Source organism: Bombyx mori, chromosome 5 (assembly GCF_030269925.1).
Source record: "Bombyx mori chromosome 5, ASM3026992v2".
Taxonomy (NCBI): Eukaryota; Metazoa; Arthropoda; class Insecta; order Lepidoptera; family Bombycidae; genus Bombyx; species Bombyx mori.
This window is the reverse complement of record NC_085111.1, coordinates 8844234-8858372: the sequence shown is the minus strand read 5'-3', so window position 1 is coordinate 8858372 and position 14139 is coordinate 8844234. Positions and strand designations below refer to the sequence as shown.

Below are 14139 nucleotides of genomic sequence, written 5' to 3'. Positions count from 1 at the left end.
ACATAGAACCTTCATGGTTTGAGATTTTTGAGTAAAACTTTTTCAAATGATACCTATGAGGTTCTTCTTTTAAAAAATGTACATTCCATTATCAACTTTCAGTTGTTTTTTTTATTCAGCTTAGACAAGAAAGATGGATACTTCGAAAATTCGAGTGGTTTTTTAATACGAGCTCCGACGCGGGACTAACGCCAGAAATTGCTCGCAATATCAATGTTACGTTTGGAGAGGGGACTTCTAATGAACGCACCGTGCGATTTTGGTTTAAACACTTTCGTGATGGAAATTTTGATTTGAAGAATGAACCACATATATGGAAGACCGCCCACACATGTGAATAACAATGAATTGAAAAAGATGGTGGAAGCCAATCCGAGCTAAACTATCCAGGAATTAGCCGCATTGCTAACGTTACATGGGTAACGTTAACCTTACCAACAAAATTGACTTATTTGCGTCAAATCAATAAAATAAAATAATTAAGAAAAATGGGTGCCTCATGATTTGACTGATCTGCAGAAAGAAACAGGTGTTGAAACTTGTGTTGCCTTGTTGAATCGATACAGAAATGAAGGAATATTGGATCGATTTGTGACATGTGATGAAAAGTGGATTCTTTACGATAACCGTAAGCGAAAAATGCAATGGCTGCAAAGCTTACCAATAAAAAGGTAAAGGTAACTGTTTGGTGGTCTCAGCATGGTGTTATTCACAATAGCTTTCGATTTGGTCAAGCAATAACAGCAGATGTCTACTATACCGAACTCCGAACAATGATAGCAAAACTTGTAGTGAAACAGCCCCGACTCATGAATCGATCTTGACCATTATTGCTCCATGATAACGTGAGACCTCATACAGCACGAGAAACCGTTTTAACTCTACAGGAACTGCAATTAGAAACCATTCGTCACCCTCCGTATTCGCCAGACCGTACTCCAACGGACTACCATTTTTTTTCGTGATTTAGACAATTTTCTACATGATAAAAAGTTTTCTTCCCAGGAGGCAGTACAAAATGCTCTAGTACTGTGCTCACACAGTTTCTAGAATCTAGATATCAGCAAGGTTCTATCTCAAAGGCATAAATGACCTTTCTATGAGATAGCAGCAATGTATAGATAATAATATTAGATATTTTAATTAAATATACCTGTTATATGAAAAAAAAAAGCGCAGAAATTACATATGTGGTGATACTTACCTATCTGTGTGAATTTACAATTGCCCCTGCTACTAGTGTTTACGCAAATTTAACGTTTTCCAGGTAAATTTTTTACTATACGATGTTATTTTATTATCGTGGAAGTCATTTGTGAGCTTGTATTGTGTAGGTATGTATGTATTTCATTTAACAATTTGAAACTTGCTATATTATTAGAATACCATTATAGCCGCATCGCTTAATACGAATATACAAGGCTTCTTATTCTTTGGATTGTGACTGCTTCAAGTTAAAGGATCAGTAAAAGGTCAAGTGGAATCTTTTGGCTTTGAACTTTTGTAGATGGATCGATTTTGCGCTTACCTGTAAGGGCTTGACATGGATCTATTTTGGATTTTTTCGAAAATGGACCTACCCGCCTTCTAGGCTGTTTTCCCCGATTCTTGTATCCAATGGACGGGAATTGTGAATTCTCAGCAGTAAGAATTAATAATAGAGAAATAATAATTCTTTAAAATCTGTCCCCACAGGGGCGGATTGGTTTAGATACCACTGTCTGTTTATATCTATTATATTATAATTGAATTGGGACTTCGCCCTCATATCTTAAGTTGGGTGATGGAATATTGCGAACTACCGAGTACGATTTTTATTCACTTCATAAAGTCTCCGTAAAAACAAACGAATTTTCAAGGAATCGCATGGCATCAGAGTTTCAGCTTATGTTACGAGTATTTCCATATTGGATGATGAATTGATAGATGAAATCTGTTCAAGCATCTATTGTCATTTTATTGTCATTTTCTTATTGTCCTCCACTGAAGTATGAAACCTTGGTCTATGTTGTCATCCTCTTCTTATTATCATTTATTTCTTGTAAATGTCAATAAAAAAAGTGTCGAAAATAGTTCATATTCGTCAACTCGTAAATTTGAACCACTCCTCAACCTAAAGAAAAAAGAAATGAAAAGAAAAAAGGAAAGGAAATCCTTCAAAAGAAAACCTAAAGATTGTGTACTTCCGATTCGCTCATTAACAGCGAAAATTATGACATACGTTAAATGTTAGGGTTGATTGTGTACAATCAAGCGTGTCCGTGCTTTGGTTCAGCGGTCATGTTACAGCCGGTCCCCCGGGGCTGGCTTACCTGTGTCATCATTAGGGTAGCCAACTATTTCTGTTTTATTAAAATTTTATTATGAATTTAAGCAAACTGCGTTTGGGATGAGTGATAAACTCACTACTATTTACTCTGATCTTTGAATTTATTTAAAGTAAAAATTTCATGGTGATAGTACTATATGTTTCAGCGAAAACTACGTACTATTGAAGAAAAGTGATAGTAATATTCGTATTGTAGTACTTTTTGGGTTTAGCTAAAAAAAAAATTTTTTTTTTTTTTATTGCTTAGATGAGTGGACGATCTCACAGCCCACCTGGTGTTTAGTGGTTACTGGAGCCCATAGACATTCACAACGTAAATGCGCCACCCACCTTGAGATACAAGTTGTAAGGTCTCAACTATAGTTACAACGGCTGCCCCACCCTTCAAACCGAAACGCATAACTGCTTCACGGCAGAAATAGGCAGGGTGGTGGTACCTACCCGCGTGGACTCACAAGAGGTCCTACCGCCAGTAATATTGACAGTGACACGAATATTTCCATTTTTGTTGTCTGTCCATTTGAAATGAATATTCATGTGAAAGTTAGTTCAAGCAATTGACCTAAAAATATCGGAATGACAATTTTTGTGTTGAAAGCATGTGATTACAAAGATTACAATTTGCTTTCTATCTTATCTCGCTGCGATGACGTCATCCAGCCATGTAATAAAGCCACACCAAGTGCACTCAACGATAGCTGAGCTCCCGTTTCAAGTACATTCATATTATTTTTTCGGATAAGCGGGTAGAAGTACTTGTGGTCCCTTACATTTGAAAATTATTATATCAATAAATTTTATATCGACATTGATCGTTAACTTAATTTATGTAGATTCTATAAATTATGTTATATGGGCTGAAATTTATTGGTAAGTATGAATATGTATCACATTTTTGTTAGGGAGGACTAGAAGTAAAATTAATACATAAGGAACAACTAACTCCATTCTTCTATTATATTTGTTTTCAAATGACATAAAATATATATCTGTCAAAAAAGAATCGTTCCAACGTTTTAACTTCCTACGTGTTTCCTTGACGGCTTTCCGTTTCCGTATCCGCTTCATTTAAAATTTAGATATATGGTAAACTTATTTTAATAAAAGCCGTGTTAGCGACTGCTAGCCCTAGCAATCCACGAGATTCCCGGGGCTACACGCCGAACAAATAAAGGAATGAACCATAAAGTACTGCTGGAGGCTAGGACCGGGCGTTATTCCACAACAAGAAACTTTTGTTTTAGATTTCACGCTGACGTTACAAGTGTGAATATTGTGTCGGAGTTTTAAGACCTGAAGATGGTTTACTTTGAACTCTGTTGTAGAAGTGTTTCAAACAGCAGTTACTAGAAGCGAATAGATAACACTGTTTAATATTGCTGTGTGAACACCATTTAAATCTAATATTATTTAAATGAAGTAGAATATTGTTTTAAGAGTTAGGCTATCCACTGGACTTTTTAAAATAAAATTAAACATTAAATTCAATATTTATCATTTAAATAAATAGTTATTGAATTTCGAAAGCCACACCTGAGTTGAGATTGAACATTAATCTAGGAACGTTCTGAATAACCGATTGGAATTTGCAAATCCTTTCTAAATCGCTCGCGAACGATTGGACAGGCAATCGTGCTGAAATGAGATTAATAAACGAGCTCAAGTTGTGGGCTTACGATCACAGATCGGCTTAATAACCCACGCCTGCTTTACATGACTTTCATAATATACATATTATTCAATCGTTCGGTTTTCAAAAATTTACAGACGCTGCATTTTACAAATGTATGCTATTTTATATTACTAACTTAACTAATACTAAGTATACAGGGGATTTCGGGGGCAATAAATCGATTTAGCTACGATTTATTTTCAGAAAATGTTGTTTTATTTGTGTTTTCAATAATCAACTTTATCGATTAGCCGACTTAACCTAATAGGTGTATGTATGGCTCTAATAAAGAATGAAAAAAATTAAAAAACTTTATCGATAATTTTGATTTTTTCTTTAAATAACCAGTTCATATTTTTTTTTATTATTCTGTCGGTAAGATCGAAAAATATTATTCATATTTCATCATTTTATCAATATGTAATTCGTATTTAAATATAATTTCTAAAAAACACAATTTATCAAAAAAAAATATATATGTTGCTTATATTTTTGTAATATATGCTTGGAATAAATATGTTCGGAATATTATTGTTTATTATTATTTTTAAAATACTATTAAGGTTATTAGTTTTATCAACACAAATAAAAAAAATACATAATGCATTAATGGATTGTAGTGCGGGTGATTCCTGTTAGAATACGTAGTAAATTCTAATTGCAACAACACAAACTTTATAATACCCTTGAAAATGGATCATCACGTTGAAGAGTCGTTCCCTAGTTTCGCTCAACTCAACTTCGCTGTTCCTTGCCGCTTCAGGAAATGCAAATTTACTAAATAGTCAAATGTATTTACAGACCTTAACAGTAAATGCCGTGTCCAATAAGAATTGTATTATACAATTTTGCGAACCGTAACACTAAAAATTAAATCAAATTCATTTTAAGTTCGGAAACGGTCACCTTATACCCTGCAAATAGGTAAAATCATCCACGTACCTACGTTGGTAGCTTCTACGTATTAAATATTTTATATCTAGCCTTTATTTATATTTACGATTTTTCTTAACTCTCACCTAAAAAAATGCGTCTCTACATAAATAGACCAACAAAATTAGGTCTCAATCTGGGAGTTTTATTTTTTATTTATTTTTTATTGCCCATGTCGGCAGATGAGCGTACGGCCCACTTGATGGTGAGTGGTTACCGTCGCCCATGGACTTCAGCAATGCCAGGGGCAGAGCCAAGCCGCTGCCGAAAGCTCAGAAAGCTCCAATTGTTAGGGTGTAAAGCCAAGTTTGTGAAAACATTGAAAAATATAATCGAACGGTCTATTTAAACGTCTTGGGCCCATTCGTTTTTGTTTCAAGTTTCTAGGTTTTTAGATCGTCACGCAGTTTTGGTGTTAAATTGTATATTTTTAACAAAGGACATCGGGCACCTTTGTATGGGACACTTACCTACAGCGAACAAAAATGAAATTAGGTCTGGTGGATAGGCAATTGAATCTAGTTTACAATGGTATAGGTCCCATATCTGTGAGCCGTGGGAATAAGGAGAAACTGGACATTAAAAAAAAATATTTTTTTTTACTTTTTTGTGCAATAATTCAAGAGGAAAAAAGGAATAAAAAAAACATGTTTTTCTCTTTACTTTTATTCTGCCGCATCCAAATCTACAAGAGTTTCGTCTAAAAACGCCGCAGGTGCGTGAAATTCTTCTTGATATATAGCCCAAGATAAAAAGTATACCACACTGGCGATGTGCGCGCAACTCCCTACAGTGCGGCGGCCGTGTATACAGGAACAGTAATACCCTTCGAGGCTTTGTCTTCCTTGCAATGCCGGATTTATTAGTATATATGTATAATAGCGTTTTGCTCTTATGTGACGAGACTGTATTCTGCCTCGTATTAATATTTTATTTTCTACCAACTCTCTGCGATGGTATAATTCCATTATATACACTCCGTTTGGCCGCATGTTTTCATGGCAATAAGATTTGGCCAATTTCAAATATCAATTCAATTTTCAATTTATCGGATATCAGTCAGGTTGACTTTACGAAAATACCACGGAGTGATATTTTAACTTACTGAGCGGTCATATTTAGTAATTAGGACAAATAGTCAACTTAAAATATGAATTTCATTTTACTTTTATTTCCATTTTCCCATTGTTATGAATTAAAATAACCACATAATATTAAATATGATTGGAAGCACTATGATTTAAAAGTGTTTTGGTTTATGTTCGCGACTTTAAAAAAAGCGGGTAAAAAACGCCCAATGATCTTTAGCCTACGAATTCTTTTGTTTTCTGAACGCTTTCACTAACACACTCTTTTGATGCATGATTATCATCAACGAAGATTTTTCGATGTTCAACTTCATTATAATTTCACTTATGTTTTACTGGTGGTAGGACCTCTTGTGACTCCGCGCGGGTGGGTACCACCACCCTGCCTATTTCTGCCGTGAAGCAGTAATGCGTTTCGGTTTGAAGGGTGGGGCAGCCGTTGTAACTATGCTGAGACCTTAGAATTTATATCTCAGAGTGGGTGGCGCATTTACGTTGTAGATGTCTATGGACTCCAGTAACCACTTAACAACCAGGTGGGCTGTGAGGTCGTCTCTGAGCATCTGCATATAATTTGAATCGTTCTGGCAAATCATTTATTAACTCTGATCGAACTAAAACAAACATTGTGTTAGTTTAGGCTTAATTCAATATTTTATTGAAAACCGCCACAGTCGAGATAATGATGCAGATAAAATAACTCTTATTTATATAACGGAATTTATTCACCGTTTACAAATACTAAATTAACTAGTAATTAGACGATGACCGAGCTTTGCCCAGTTTTTTTGTTGATAAATTGTGATTTTTTAGAAATTATATTTAAATACGAATTACATATTGATAAAATGAAGAAATATTCCAAGATCGCTTAGGATTTTTTAAAAATGTCTTTTTAACTCACGTGTTCACTTAAGTGACAAAAAGAAAAAGACACTAATAACATAAATAAGCAATTCATTTTCTTGGTCTAACCTTAAACCTTTGATTATATACACGTGTGTATAATCAAAGCCTTAAACCACACACTGATTGGCTTCGGGTGGCTTAACAACGTCATCTGCTGAAATAGCTTTAGTGTTATTGTGTCTTTAAAGCAGTAAGTCGCTCTCAATTATGAAAAATAGTATTATTATTCGCCAATAGATGTCAGGAAGAGTCATAAAGTTGATTATTGAAAACACGAATAAAACAACATTTTCTGAAAATAAATCGTAGCTAGATCGATTTATCGCCCCCGAAATCCCCTGTTTACTAAATTTTATAAAAATCGTTGGAGCTGTTTCCGAGATTCAGATTATATAGTTATATATATACAAGAATTGCTCGTTTAAGGTATAAGAATGAAAAATATATCTTGAAACAATTGTTTTGCTTTCAATGTAATAATTTATAAGGCACTGACGCGTGGGATCCTCGGTCTCCTGGGAACGCGGGGTGCGTCTTCTTTAGACTTACATCTCACGAAAATTTGTTTTACTAAAACGTATATGTATTAAGATGTCTTAGAAAATTTACATTAGACTAGTGGTTTAATTGTCGCCTCGCCTTCGAAGGCGGCATCCTTATAGGCTGTAAAATACAGAGCAGGCGGGTTTGTGTTGTTTTGAAGCCGTTCAATTTGGTGTTCGTTAATCTAAATATATAAAAGTCGACACGTGTAGGTACATATTAGAAAAACTAAGGACTCCGAAACTTTCAGGGGATCTTCAGATTGGTCTAGCGAATGATCCCATGAAATTTGGTAGCGATACGAAGAAAATTAAAAAAAGAAAAGATTCGATTAGTTATATTACGTTGATACCCGATTTTCTCGTTGTGGATCGATTGTGTTCCATAAACTACATATTATGAAAAGGAAACTTGACATCAAATCATATTCTCGATGGAGTTTTATATATGTACATATGTATATGTGACCGTATTCGTGGTTTCAGCTATAATCATTAAGCACTCCGAATTCGATTTTGCTCTGATGTAGTAGGTATTATATATCTGTGAGAACATGTTAATCTGTATTACATTTATTTTGTTGTGCGTTGGCCAGATATTGTATTCTTAAACGAGTTCGAAGTTTCATTGTATTTAAAAAGTGTAATGTTAAATCGAGTTTCGTGTTGCATATTTTAAAGCAGCCATGGCCCATTGATATGCGTACGGCTGTCTTTTGTTTTTATGAAAGTCATTATATCGACGCTTGAAAGGCAAACATGACTAAGCGACAATAAATGCTTTGTACATCAATATGATAGGCAATAACCATATTCGATGCGCAAAAAAAAATATATTTCTAGGTCTCTTAAAATCATTTCAATCCTACAGCTACTAGCTAGATTTTACTACAGCTAGATTCGTTAAAATAAATTTTGTTTTCAGGTTTTTAGTCACGTTTGCCTTTCAAGCGTCGATATGTCATAGTTAAGTATGTAACTGAAATTTGTTAGCAGAAGACAGTCAACAATGGATAAGAATCGCTAATAGCGTGAGCTGTAGTTACGTTATCATGGCTTGATCATCTGAAATACACAAACGCATATTTTGTTTATAACAGCCATCTAAATAGCATAATCATGTTTATTTTTGAATTGTATTTTATTTTAAGTGGTCGCCAAAGCCTCAACAACGTAAATGCTGCCACCCACCTTGAGACATGAGTCCTAAGTCTCAATTTTTACAGTACAACGGCTTGCCCAAACTTCAAACCGAAACGCGTTGCTTGCTGCTCACAGCAAAAATAGGCAGGATGGTGCTGGTACCCGTGTGGGCTCACAAGATGGCTTACTAAGTACCAGTAATGTTATGATAATTTTATAAATAGTTATTTATATACTCTTTCAAATTTTTAAGCATTACTATACAGGGTATAAGCAGATATTTTCCGAAGCCGTAAAAAGATCAAGAGGTCGTTTACGGCAACTACGCAAAAAAATACTTATCAAATTTTAAAGTGAGATGTTCCTTTATCATAGATACAAACTTCAATATAAAATAATTGCAAAATCTATCAATGAGTACCGTAATTTCCGATAGTTTAGAAACTAGTGAAAGTTTTAATCTATTCAGGGCGTTAATGCAAGTGTTTCGCGCAAATGAGACCATTCCATTGACTGAATTTGTTCGAAAGTTTAACGTTTAAGTTCAAGTTAATCGAACTTTGAGATTCGTGTCCAATATATTTTGTGGTTATTTATTTATGCTTATATGGGTGAAAGAGGACATAAAAAAGTAGCTCTGATAACCATGGACAATACAACGCGGTATTCACTTTGAATCGTGAGATCTAAATCTCAGTTCTATTGTAAAATAGCCGTCCTAGCCTTCAAACCGGTACGAATTTTTTTTTTTTATTGCCCTTGTAGGCAGACGAGCATACGGCATACCTGATGATGAGTGGTTACCGTCGCCAATGGATTTCAGCAATGCCAGGGACAGAGTCAAGCCGCTGCCTACCGCTTAATACTCTCCATAAGCCTCGTTTGAAGATGGACATATCATAGCGCTCGGGAAACACCGTGGAGGGGAGCTCATTCCATAGCCGGTTGGTATGTGGCAAAAAATTCCTCTGGAATAATGGTTTCGAGGCAGAAATAGGAAGGACGGTGACGGCGATGTACCCGTGGGGCTCAAAATACGCCCTATTACCAGTAAATGCTGGTTAACGATCTCAATACGTTGGTATATATAATAAACAGAAAACGCTACGGCTCATGAATCTTTCAATCAAATTTTACGGCATCCTCGGGAAGAGCGGGTGGTTCAATTCTACGTCATAGATTTATTTCATCATGTCATTTACATAAAATTTATCCCGTGTGTTGATCCAGTTATCATTGTGCGAAATTTCATCCTAACCCGTTCGGCCATTTTTGCGTAATTGAGTAACAGACATACAAACTTTCATATCAATATTGGTTGAAACATTGAAGAAAAGTAATAAAAATATAAAGAGGCCAACTCAAGAAAAGTAATAGGACATAAACCACAAGTAACCCTTTATCCCCAAAAGCTTTATGCCAGAATAAAGCAAAGTGCTTAATTCTTTCCAAATTATAGGTAAATTCAACACGAGTGTAGCCGCGTGACTAGTCTAGTATGTATCATATCACATTCATATTATATAAATAATCTATATTATAATACGTATTATTATCACCGCAGCTATCACGTAGGTCGGAGTGAATTACATTTAGTTTGAGTGGTTTCGACAGTCCCCTGTTTATAAACCGGGCCGAAGAAGCCATAAACATAAATCTGCTCGTAAACCGTTAATCTCATACAAAGATTTTAGTAGGATAGGTATGTACAGTTTCAGCTACAAAACTCGACACGCACCGAACATCAATATTAAGTTCTTGTTAACATCTACTGACACATTATTACAATTCTTTACACAACTTCTGTTGGCCTCCACTCTATAAACGTCGTAAAATAAAGTTTATTTGCGAAACGATAAAATATGAAAGGTGCTCATAAATCTGTTTGCATTGAAAAATATTTTTAGCGCCAAGTGGTTCTCGCATTTAAATGGCTTGAAAAATATAGAGAAATTTCCAGTTAGTACGTCGCGATCGGCTGCGAGTGCTTCGTGTTTTTCTTTATTTATTCGTTTGCTTTACAAAAATACGATTAATTTCTGTCACGTTCGAACAAAAGTGATAGATACCTACATCCCAGTTCTTTATTTGACATCCGCCACATTATTCGGCATGTGTTTCGTTTCTTTAGGATTTTAATGAATTTATTAGATATATTTCTTATGTTTCAGCTTCATTTAAAATGGAATCCTCATAATTCCGTAGCCCATAGACATCACAACGTGAATGTTGCCACTCGCCTTGAGAGTTGAGTTAGCGGGAACCCCCCTACTCTGAACGGGTTCTGACCCCGGACGGAGATCGGACGTCGGGTGTAAGAGTGCAGGGGAGTCGTTTAGTGGGTGGGCCCTAAAATCCTTGGGCCCGCGATCTGCTCTCAACACCTGCAGATCGTTGAGTCTCACATACCCCGCGCGCCCCCTAGGCGCGGGGACCTCGTAGGAGGTTCGGCCCCCGGCCCGGAAAAAAAAAAAAAAGCATGTTGAGGCTTTAATTTTATGTTACAATAGTTGTCCTACCCTTCCTTCACGTCGGAACGCATACTAGAACTAGGTAGATTGCTACCTAACCGTGCGGGCTCACAACATACCCTAACACGAGCAATTACCTAATTTATAAATTTTACGGGTTTGATTTTTATTACGAAAGTGATAAGATGTTATATTATACTTCATCGTGAAATTCATTCGTGTTATGTATTTTTTCTTAGTTTTTTTTTTAAACTGTCAGCCTTGTAGCGCTTTTTTATTAATCGCTTGATACGAGTTCACTGTAGATTTCACCATATAGAGCACGACGACGGGTACCAATATAGGGGGATACCGCTTAGTCTATCCAACGGAACAAAATATACAAGATCGACGGAAAAAAACACGCCTTGTAGTACTTCTTTTTGTTTGAGATTTGTAAATAATGATATGTCGGGAAGAGTAACGCCATCTATCGCCAAATAGCAGAAACGATTATCAAAGGAACTAATAACATCGAGAACACTCGAGAAGTACACGCCATCTATTGTCAGATTGAAGTCGTCATGGCCTAAAGGATAAGACGTCGGTGCATTCGTATGACGCGATGCACCGGTGTTCGAATCCGGCAGGCGGGTACCAATTTTTCTAATGAAATATGTACTTAGCAAATGTTCACGATTGACTTCCACGGTGAAGGAATAACATCGTGTAATAAAAACCAAACCCGCAAAATTATAATTTGCGTAATCACTGGTGGTAGGACCTCTTGGGAGTCCGCACGGGTAGGTACCACCACCCCGCCTATTTCCGCCGTAAAGCAGTAATGCGTTTCGGTTCGAAGAGTGGGGTAGCCGTTGTAACTATAGTGAGACCTTAGAACTTATATCTCGAGGTGGGTGGCGCATTTACGTTGTAGATGTCTATGGGCTCCAGTAACCACTTAACATCAGGTGGGCTGTGAGCTCGTCCATCCATCTAAGCAATAAAAAAAAAAAAAAAGATAGCGGAAACACAGCGAAGCTATTCGACTTGCCCAGAATGTTCTCGATAAATAGGGATGTCATATCGACTATAAAAGCGTTGCAGAGATTGCACGAAGTCAGTTACACGTCCTTACGGATCCATCAGATCCAATAACCTTCGCATTAGACGCCTTCAGCTCTAACACTAGGAGCAAGCTTAGGGACCTCGGTAACCGTACTCGTCGAACTCGACAAAGAGTTCGCCGTGCAACCTAACCCATGAATCAGTTTGCTGAGTTTCTCGCCGGATCTTCTCAGCCGGTCGCGATTCCGATCCGGTTGTAGAATTATTCGCGAAGCAGCTACTCTTGAGCTGTTAGGTCTCCTTCGGAGGCGCTCGGGTAGCTGTTAGCAAATCCCACCCCTCCTGGCTGAGCCTCTGCTCGCCCACCTGTCCTGGTGAAACTGGAAAGGAGTAATCCTTCAATCAAAAAAAGCGAAATAGCGAACGGATCACCTGAAGCGAAGCGGAAGGAATTATGAATTGTTAAGTGCTCTGTAAGTGCTTTAAGTGCTTAATACGGGTTTTATTTGTACTTCGGTAGAATTTTTATTTATTCCGAACCCCAGCGCGTAACAATAATATAAAATTTGCGAAACACTGCGTTTCTGAAGTATCGTAGAAACATGAGCTTCAATGAGGCAATATTGTAGGTGTCGCGAGGCGGGCTGATGGCTCCGGAAACGTGATCTTTATTAGAGCCAGGAAGTTTCACCCGTCATACCAGGCAAACGAACTTTTACATTTCCGATCAATAGAGTTGGGACTTTATCAGCAACGTGAATCAATTTTGAAAACAATATTTTAACGAATCAAAAAATACACGACCGATACACATTTTTCATATCTAAGTATTACGTAGAACATTTGAAACGTTTATTATATAATAAGAAATTCTTTACTTCTCATTTATTATTTACTGATTGAAATTGCAGATATTTATTTAATCGATAAATAAACGATTACTCATAGTTGCGCATTGCTAACTGTGCGAGTGGGTCATACAATCGAATAATGTTTTACTTATAGATACGAAGTTTATGAGTATTACATATAACCAATTCATTATATATAATAATTATTATGTATTCAACTGTTTATTTAGCCCCTGGTTTATCCACTTGAGTCTCAAAGTAGTCCTTTTGTAGCGTAGTCAACTATGAAATGATTTGAAATCATTCGGTAAAATTATTTGTTATTTGAACAAAAGGTAAGTATACATTATTCAACCGATCTTATATCTTGGTTGAATTCACCCGGGAGCACGTGTTTTTCATACCACTCCTTTGATTATTTATTCATGCACTTCCTCATAGAAGCTTCGTAAAGCCACAAGACCTCTCAGGAACATGTACATAATTGATCAATATTTAAGACAATGTATAAAAGTTTAACGCATTACCACCGGAGTGCTGGAACCGACTTGATTAATTACTTTAATTATTATTGGAAGAATAGGAAAGTTTGTTTATTAAGACGAACGCTTTCCGTTAAAATTGTGTTTACCAATGTTGTTGAATCTGGTGCAAATGTAATAACGCCAAAGATTTTAGCAGTATGGTATGACGCGCATGACGCTCTGTCAATAAATTGAATATGTTATTGCCACTATCGGTGAAATAAAGCTGGATTTACGGTGGAAAACCTTATGGCCAAGTAAGCAATTTAGCGAAATCGCGTGTGTTTGTTGCTGAATATAAAACCGTAAGAGTTATTGATAAATTTAAATTTAAAAAAATAACACAACTCAATCAGAAAAAAAAACAACAATTAATTTAGCACAAAAAAAATAAAAAATTCGTAATTCCCATAAAATTTGTAGATAAAGCTAGGCTGAATTAGATTTAAGGCAACATTTATTGCTTGGCCCTTTGAGACATGGTTTCTAAGTCAATTGTAAAATCTGTCGCCGCATAACCCTTGAGGGTTAGGCACGGTGATAGTACCTGACAGATTGACTCTTTTCTTTCCACCATCTTTTATTATTCTTAAGCTTATCCTGTGATACCTATGTAGGGCGCACACGTTA

The 14139-nt window shown here is 36.2% G+C and overlaps 1 protein-coding gene across 2 annotated transcripts in view; it reads right to left on the bottom strand.

Annotated features, from left to right (window-relative positions):
• Positions 1-14139, bottom strand: part of LOC101741878 (alpha-catulin) — a 76242-nt gene that overhangs the window by 22739 nt on the left and 39364 nt on the right. The window lies entirely within an intron of this gene.